Here is an 8,699-nt window from a genome sequence, read left to right on the forward strand (position 1 = left end):
AGAAAAACACATATATTTTATTATGTCATCATTGTAATGGCTCCGTTTTAATTTTCAGGCTATCGCTATCTACCTACTCACTTTGTTACAATCGTATAAATCATTAAATAATAATAATATACATTATATTATAATGATCTATAATCTGTAGACTTTAATGTTTTAACAATTACCTCTCGAATTACTCCAATTTAATTTTCTGGGTATAGTATCTACGCCTATAGAATGTGTCTATTAAACACTGGTGGTTTTAACGGAGCAAAATGTATATGGATATTCGCTGACTGAGTCCCTCTCAATTTTAACGGAAAATAATATCTTCTACGATTGTAAGTATTCCATTATGACAAATGACAGATAATTTTTCAACAAGAACAGAAAACAAGAAAATACGCTGTACAACTAACTGACCAAGTTCAAGTAGGTAGGTAATATTTATAAATCGTTTTATTCATCTTTGTATAGGTATTGTTTTCTATAAGTTATGTTTCATATTTTGCTTAAAATAAAGGTATTTAGTAGGTAATAATTTTATCTAATTAATTCGTAGGTATTTTACTGTCGTATAAATTAATTACATTTATGGAAATTTAACTCAAAATATTTATTAAATATTTAAATACCGAAAATGTTGGTCAATTCTTGAGTAATTATTTTATTGGGCCCTTTCTAATGTTTGCCGACTTGGCCTTTTTCTTTAAATCTGCCACTGGGAATATAATATACGTATATTATTATGAACAAAGGTTACAAGTTTACAACACTATTTTAGGTCTTGTTTAGTTTTGTTATGCCAAGCTAACTGTAAAGAATGTATGGTTTACTTTTACAACGATTTACATGTTCTGCTGACAATTTATTCTTTGTTAGCCAAATCTTGAAATAATAATTAATGATTGAATGCCAATAATCGAAGTTATCATATTTAAAATAATTATTATTATTATTAGACAACACTGTCCCTGCTGCGTCATTCTAAATATCTACTGATAAGATGTATAAGGTTAGCCTGCTAGTGATAAAAAAATGGACAACATTCTGATCATTTTGATTAAAATATCCTTTGCGAATTGCAATGAAATTGTTTTCATAAATTAATATCAAAATTATTTTCTTTGAAAATCAAAAACAATGGATCACCACTCTGAAAATTATGAACTTGCAGACTGTAGAGGTTAGTTATCAAACAAGTTTTTTTTTTTTAAAGAGGTTATTGTTACTGTGAAAAACTTGATCATAAGTTGATGATTAATCCACAGATTAAAACTGTATATAATGTACAACGTATATAATTTGCAGCTTATTAAATAAAATATCTATAAAGATATATTGCTCAGAAACCATTGGCACATAATGTGTCATTCACACGCATGAGCTGCTAAATTTAATAAAACATGACGTGTAAATGTGGTATCAATAATATTCCATCCATATAATAATAATGTTTTTCGTTTTTATCTCTATTATTAGGAATTGTTTTTTATACTCCCGACAAGGTAATGATAATTTTTTTTGTCAGAAATATCTAGTAAAACATCTTAGCTCCGCCTGGTTTTGCATTCATATTAAAGGCTTTTATACGACCCCTACAAAAGTTCTAGACACCCCTTTGTCCCAAACTTACAGATTATTATTTATTAATTACATATTATTGGTTATTTTCACTGAACTTATTCCAAGCTGTATATTGTGTGCACAAAATAGGTAGGTAATTCTATTAGGAAGTCAGTAATTGGAATTTGTCTTAACTATAGTTTAAATTTGCTGTGGACCAAATTATGTAGCAAAAAGAATTAAAGTTTTTAAGGTTTCAACTTATTTTAAATTACTTATATAGTCTATCACATATATTTACTAATTTTTCAATCAGTACTTGACTTGTTCCAATATCATTCTGATGTTTGCTATTAATCATTTTTCTAATCACTGTTACATACACTCAATTTTCCCTCGTAAGACTCAATTAATACACTGTTTCTCATCCATTACTGTTCTTATGTGTGCAGTACGCCATCACCAAATGGAAAATACTACAATAATAAGTCAAGAGTAGATTCCAATTAGATATAGGCATAATAATATAATACTATACAGTGATCTTAAGTTTATTATCGTTTCTAATTTGTTACTCTTTTAACATTACAAATATATTATTTTATGCGTTAATGTCAATAAATTCACCATTCTAATCTACCAATTAACTTTGAATTGTAAATGTACCTAATTATTATTTGTTTTTATTATTATTCTTCTACTACAAAAATAATGTTTTAAAATATTCTTAGGGTCTGGTATTATTTTCAATCATTAATTTATTTAGAATTAATTATGTACTACTACAGCTATCTCATATCAATGAACGAATAGCATTGAAGTATGTTTTAAAAGTGAGTCATTGCAAAAGTATATGTTATAATGGTTTGAATTTGAGAAAAAGAATATTTTAAACTATTTTACTAAGTTGACATTGAATTACTATTATCATTGTTTAGGTTATTGTAGTTATATTATATTATTATTATCATTCAAATATTTATTTTATTTACTATTATTATTTATGATTTAAAGATGGAAAAACAATGTTGGGTATGAACTATGAAGTCTATAGTGTGAATGAAATTATAATAATTTATAATTGTATTAAACCTATTAACGATCGATAAGTTGATGATTTTGGATGAGCAGTTGAAGTGGAAAAATTACTACAATACAGAGTCTGTAAACAAAACCCTTCAAATGTGCTACCAAATTAAATTACAAATATTTTGGTTAAAAAGGTCAGTAAACAGTTTTGTTTGATGTTTTATAATCAATGATAAATGCATGTTAATTTTCATTACAAAATTGTTTATAAAAGTTAATATTTTAATAGTTTTGAAAAAGTCGTGAATTACTAAAGTAATAGAGGTTTCCCTGTTTACAGATACTCGTCAATATTGATACTATAGCATTTTCCATCAGAAGATATTATCATATATTTATGTATATGAATAATGGACAGTCAATGCTGGTGTTTAACTTTCTATCGTACGGAACCAAATGTATACTGAAGTTTTTTCAACTATAATAAAAGGTAATAAATTATTAAAATAAGTATATCTATAATTATTTTATTAAAATGTTATGTTATAACTAAAGACTGGATCTAAATTCTCTTAAAACACCTAAAATATGATGCTAAAATTCTCTAAAAAACCTTCAAATATTCTCATTTTATTCTCTTAAAATGTTTAAAAAATATGACAAAATAATCAATTAACATCAATATATGCTGTAATATACATTTTTAAATATCTTTTTTTACATCATTCATTTGATAGTGAGGCATATACTTGGGTATTATGATGGATATTATCATTTTAAAAACCAACAATCAATCTACACTTAAAAATATGTAATTTCAAAAATGGAAAAGTGTTAAACAAAATTTGGATGTTTGAATTTTGAATATTTGATAAACTTTTACATGATACAGTATGAAAACAACTGTATGTTAGCCAACATGTTAAGTGAATGGCATGGAATTTTATGATATAGTGCTATAAAGTATAAACCTATAACATTGCCTGCTCTTTTTATCTAAATGATAAAAATAAAATTTCCCGGTACCATAATATTAAAATAAATAATGAATAAATAGTTTTGCTAACAATTTACAAAATATTCCTTAATATGCTAAGTGGGTTAAATATTTCCTAACCCATGAAATATTCTCAAATATGCAAAAAAATGTTGTTCTACAAACTCAGACTTAAACGAATCATCCACATTTTTTACTCTCATAAGACTGCATAGACCCAGTAACGTTATGTAAAAATATAAAAATCCGGTCTTTAATGATAAGCGATAACGATAACCTAAAGCTTAACAGCTTACAAATTCAAAATTGTTTAGATTTACTCTAGATTTTTTGCCAGTATATTATATTAACTAATTATGTTATAGTCTTAAAAATAAAAATAACTGTAGAAACTTTAAAATCAAAATTATTATTCAAAAATGTTAACCGCTTGTGAGGAAAATTTGTGAATTTCAGCTTACATCTCTGACATTGTCAATTTTACAGTTAAGAACTATTTTATACACAAAAATTTAAATTGTCCACTAGTATCTTTAGAAAAAAATTGGTTATCATTTAAAAAAAGTAAGTTATAGTTACATGAGCATACATAAAAGTTGAGTAGGTACTCTCGTCTCTTCACCCTCCCAAAAACCCCATTTTGATTTTAGTAGTATACCTCTCATCGTGAACTTACTGTATAGTATATATTATATATATATAGGATCTTTGGTGTTGAATTTCAATATTGTGAATAAAATTATCATACATACATTTTACATTAGTTATATAATTAAATTAAAAATGACTCATTCTATTTTAATATAATAGGTATTTTACTAAAACTAATTTTGAAAAAAATTCATTATCTTGCTTTAATTTTTTTGACTGAATTTGATATAATATTTAATGTCTAGATCCTGTCCGTGAAGATTGTGTTTTCATTACTATTTTACTATCACATTGTGTAGAACTGTAGTCCTAATGTTATATAAATTATTTAGTAACATATTACTTTATTAGTAAACTAATATTAAATATTTAAATAAGTATCTACTATCTTCAGTCTCATTAATTACGTTTAATATTTTTTTCAATTTTATATACTAATATAATTTATTTTAAAAATAAAACATTTGATAGTTTTTTAGATGTCCCATGCCCATCATATGAGAAGTGAGGAACCAGTACTATGCCAAAACTGCAGTGAACTTTTAACAGTAGTGCACCTTTTGGTTAACTGTTGAAACTATTGCAAACCTTGAAATTCTGGATAATCTATACAAACATCTGAACCCTCCAGACGAAAAGAAGATGAAGCTATAACACAATTAAATAAATGATGATAATAAAGTTTGTAAATACATTATTTAAGTAATGCGTAATTATGAAGTGTAACAATGAAAATAATCAACCTCATTTTGTTGTAATATAATATAATATTGTTAAAACTGTGGATAATCATTAAATTATTATCTAAGTACAAACATTTTAAAGTGAAAAAATTATAATGATTGGATACCTTCTTAATATTTATTGCAGGATAATAATAATAATAATTTAAACTAACCATTTTCTGATTACTACTGTTTTTATAAAAATTGAAATAATAATCAACATACTGTAAACTGTTATCAATATTTAATGATTTTTTATTTAGAATGAACTTAAATTAAAGCTTGTTCATTGATTATTACTAATGAAATATTTTATAATCTATAATTTAAATAATACTTTTTATAATATAATGATACAGTGTATAATTCTTAATAGCAGTATTTAAAATTTTTTACCATTCAAGTGTAAAATAAATAAATATTTAAAATGGTCATTTTCAAATTCATGTTTAGGATTTAAATTTTAAATTTTACATTAAATCTGAATGATGACAATTGCATAATTTTAGTAACCATATGTTTAATAATTCGTACGTAACTTTCTTAAAATAATTTTTGGTACCTACTGCTAATGTGTACTAATAAATATTATTTTTATTTTCGTTTCATTTATTTTTCCCGAGGATCAAAATAGTGCTCTAAACAATCCTATCTTTAATTTAATATATTATACCCTCTGTAATTATTCAATCATGATATCTTACAGATACAAAACAATTTGTTTATTAATAAATTATGTGACTAAAAAATATATTTACATTTTTAATAGTTGCATTTGACTCTAAAATAATTTATCTTAAACTGAACTTTAAATACTTTTATTGTTTGTGTTTGTGTGTAAGTTATTTTAAATTATTGGCCATAACCTATTATAAGAATTAGAACACTAATTATTGTACAAAACTTATCCTTAACATTTTATTTCAGGTTTTGGACAGCGTAAAATCCCAATATTTGGTTTTTTTTACTAGAAGTTATCCAACAGTTAACTCAGTTATTGATCGTAGTTATAGTTCAGTAATCGGATGCAAAAGCTACTTCCTGATATCTACTGAACAATTGCCATCAAGTTTATGTAGATGGATTTTGACCTAAATTTGCTTTTAGTAATAAATATTAATCCTATGTATTCTTGGAAACAAAATATATATTTTCCCAAAATAATATACATTTTTATTTCTTCAAAAAATTATTAATTATTATATTATATAATTTATTCAATTACTACTTTTTTTTATTATTTATTGTTTTTGTTTATATTAATTCTTTACAATAGTTATAAACGTATGGCAATAATTATATTGTTATACAATTATTTTTATTAAAATACTTAATCTATCTCCCACTCAATATTTTGTTATTATGTTAAACACATTAGGAAAAGATTAATTAAAATTATTATATTATTAATTTGAATACTATTATTCATAATTATAAAACTGTTGAGATGAATAGGTTGCTATCAAAATTGTTGTTGTGTATACTGTTTACAATATTGTTTTAATTTACTAACTTGTGATCGAGTCAATGGATTACTCTATTCAAGTTATTTTTATAATCATTTCTTAAACCTACACCAATAATAAAATATTAAAATATAAACGTAGTATATTACTTATAACTTACATATTACATTTTAGTTATTCTTATGATAAAATATTAAAAATAATCTTCACTATATACCAGGAATAAAACCATAGAATACTAAATAAATATATTTATTCTGTTATTCATATAAAATACAGTAATATTTAAACAATATTTAAATATCAATTCTCAAAAAAGTAATAATTAAAGTGGTTACTAGGTTAAAATAATATATAATATAATTATAAAATAATAAAATATTTGATATTTGTTTATTGCCTTTATAAGCTTATTCTTTAATTGCGAGTTGTGACTTATTAAATACTATTAATGTAATAAATAAATAAATATCTAAAAACTACTAAGTATTGATTATACTAACTATAATTTATATATACACATTATTAATTAACTAATAATTATTACTATTGATTGTATAAACAAATAAAGGTTATTACACTGTATTATGAATTAATATGAAATTATAAAAAAAAATCAGTACTGTCTGTTTTTGTAGAAGACATAATATGCACAATGTATTTTTTGCATGCAGCTAATGATATGCTGGTGTCTAAATTGGTTTCAAATAACTTCTTCTAGTTCTTCTAAAAAATAATAAGCTATGAGCGAAATAAGTTACTAGTAGGTATAACAAACTACCAAGTAATATTTCAATTATATTTATATTAATGTATTTGCCATATTATAATTTATTTTCCCGCCATTGGTATTGAGGTGAGCTTGGCACTCATCACGTTGGTATTTTGAGAACCACTTATTTATTTATTACTGGAGTCCTGTATTACTGTGATATTATTAATACGTTCAATTGATATGTTTCCAAGTATAATTTTACACCTATAATAATTTTATAAATAATTCTCGATGAGATGACATGCAATATCATCAATATTGATGCCTACGGGCGTGTATTTCAAATAAATAAATAAAAAAAAAATATATTCGTTTGCCAGGCACTGGTATAGACCACTCAGCCTAGATGAATAATATTATATCATAATTCATATACTTTATTTATTTATGGGATTATATGTGTATAAAAAAATCAAATTTTTAAAACAATAATGTTTGAATTAAAAAAAGTCTTATAATAATGTAGCTTTTAATTTTTATTATTTAAAAAAAAATATGAGAAATTTTTTTGTAAAAGATTAAAATATAAGTAACTTGTTGTTGGTTTCAATATTCTATGTTTATTATTTAATAAACAATGATAAAAAAACAAAGAGTTAAGTCAACCCAAATGGCGGATGTTGCTTAGCAGTACTGTTGACGGGTTAATTATATCTGAGAAAATATTTTTTTTTCTTGTTATTAGCAAAAAGCTTAAAAACATTTTCATTTTAATTCAAAATAATTTACCATTAATAATTAAGAACTGTATTTTAAACCAACATTATCATTTTTTAAAATTAAATTCAGTCATGTTGTTAGATGTAGACATATAGTATTAGAGTGCATTGATCTATTATCAAGCCTAAAATTAAAAATGTTGTGTAAGGTATCTTGTAGGATTTTATTGATATTTTAATTTTGAAGTGGATACCTAAGTTATAACGACGTAAAATATTACAATTTTAAATGATCTCATTTTAAAATTAAAATATCAATAGAGATGCAACAGATAATATTCTCATTTTTAAATTGTATTTTAGGTGAACACATATTTTTAATACTATTTACTAACGACACAAACATTAAAATTAGTTCTAATGAATTCAAATTTGCTATTTATTGTGCGTTTGTATGACAAAGGCGACACAATATACATAGGGACCTAAACTGGAGTTCTGTACAAATGTTTGATTAAAATTTTTAATGCACGTTTGAATTCATAATTAAAATACATATTTAAGTTATTTGAGAAGTCTATTTTCAATTTTCAATTTTAAACCTTTAAGAACTTTAAATTTATGATAGTATTATTTAAAATCAGTGGTAAAATATTGTTACATTTGTATCTATTTTTTACACATCAAATGTTAAGTGAAAAGTGGTTCCTTAATAGCCTACCTAGTCTAAAAACATAAATTCTACGATTTTTTTCGAAATTACAATCGAACTTTAGGAAATATGTTTAATTTAGTACCGCTTTTAGGAGTTTTTATTATAACTAGTTATGCAAGAAAAAATAT

General features: G+C 23.7%; 1 long non-coding RNA gene across 5 annotated transcripts; it reads left to right on the forward strand.

The window, feature by feature from the left end:
• Positions 1-268: 268 nt before the first annotated feature.
• Positions 269-6,116, forward strand: LOC111036140. Of its 5 annotated transcripts, none has more exons than XR_002604732.1 (5): positions 269-424; positions 2,569-2,777; positions 2,924-3,073; positions 4,703-4,912; positions 5,884-6,116. It is a non-coding gene; the product is annotated as an uncharacterized LOC111036140 (long non-coding RNA). The 5 variants fall into 5 exon arrangements; XR_002604733.1 differs by lacking the exon at positions 269-424 and adding an exon at positions 979-1,174 and having other exon boundaries at positions 4,703-4,916; XR_002604729.1 differs by lacking the exon at positions 269-424 and adding an exon at positions 980-1,174.
• The last annotated feature ends 2,583 nt before the right edge of the window (positions 6,117-8,699 follow it).

This window comes from Myzus persicae, unplaced genomic scaffold (genome assembly GCF_001856785.1).
Source record: "Myzus persicae strain clone G006 unplaced genomic scaffold, MPER_G0061.0, whole genome shotgun sequence".
In the NCBI taxonomy this organism is placed as follows: domain Eukaryota; kingdom Metazoa; phylum Arthropoda; class Insecta; order Hemiptera; family Aphididae; genus Myzus; species Myzus persicae.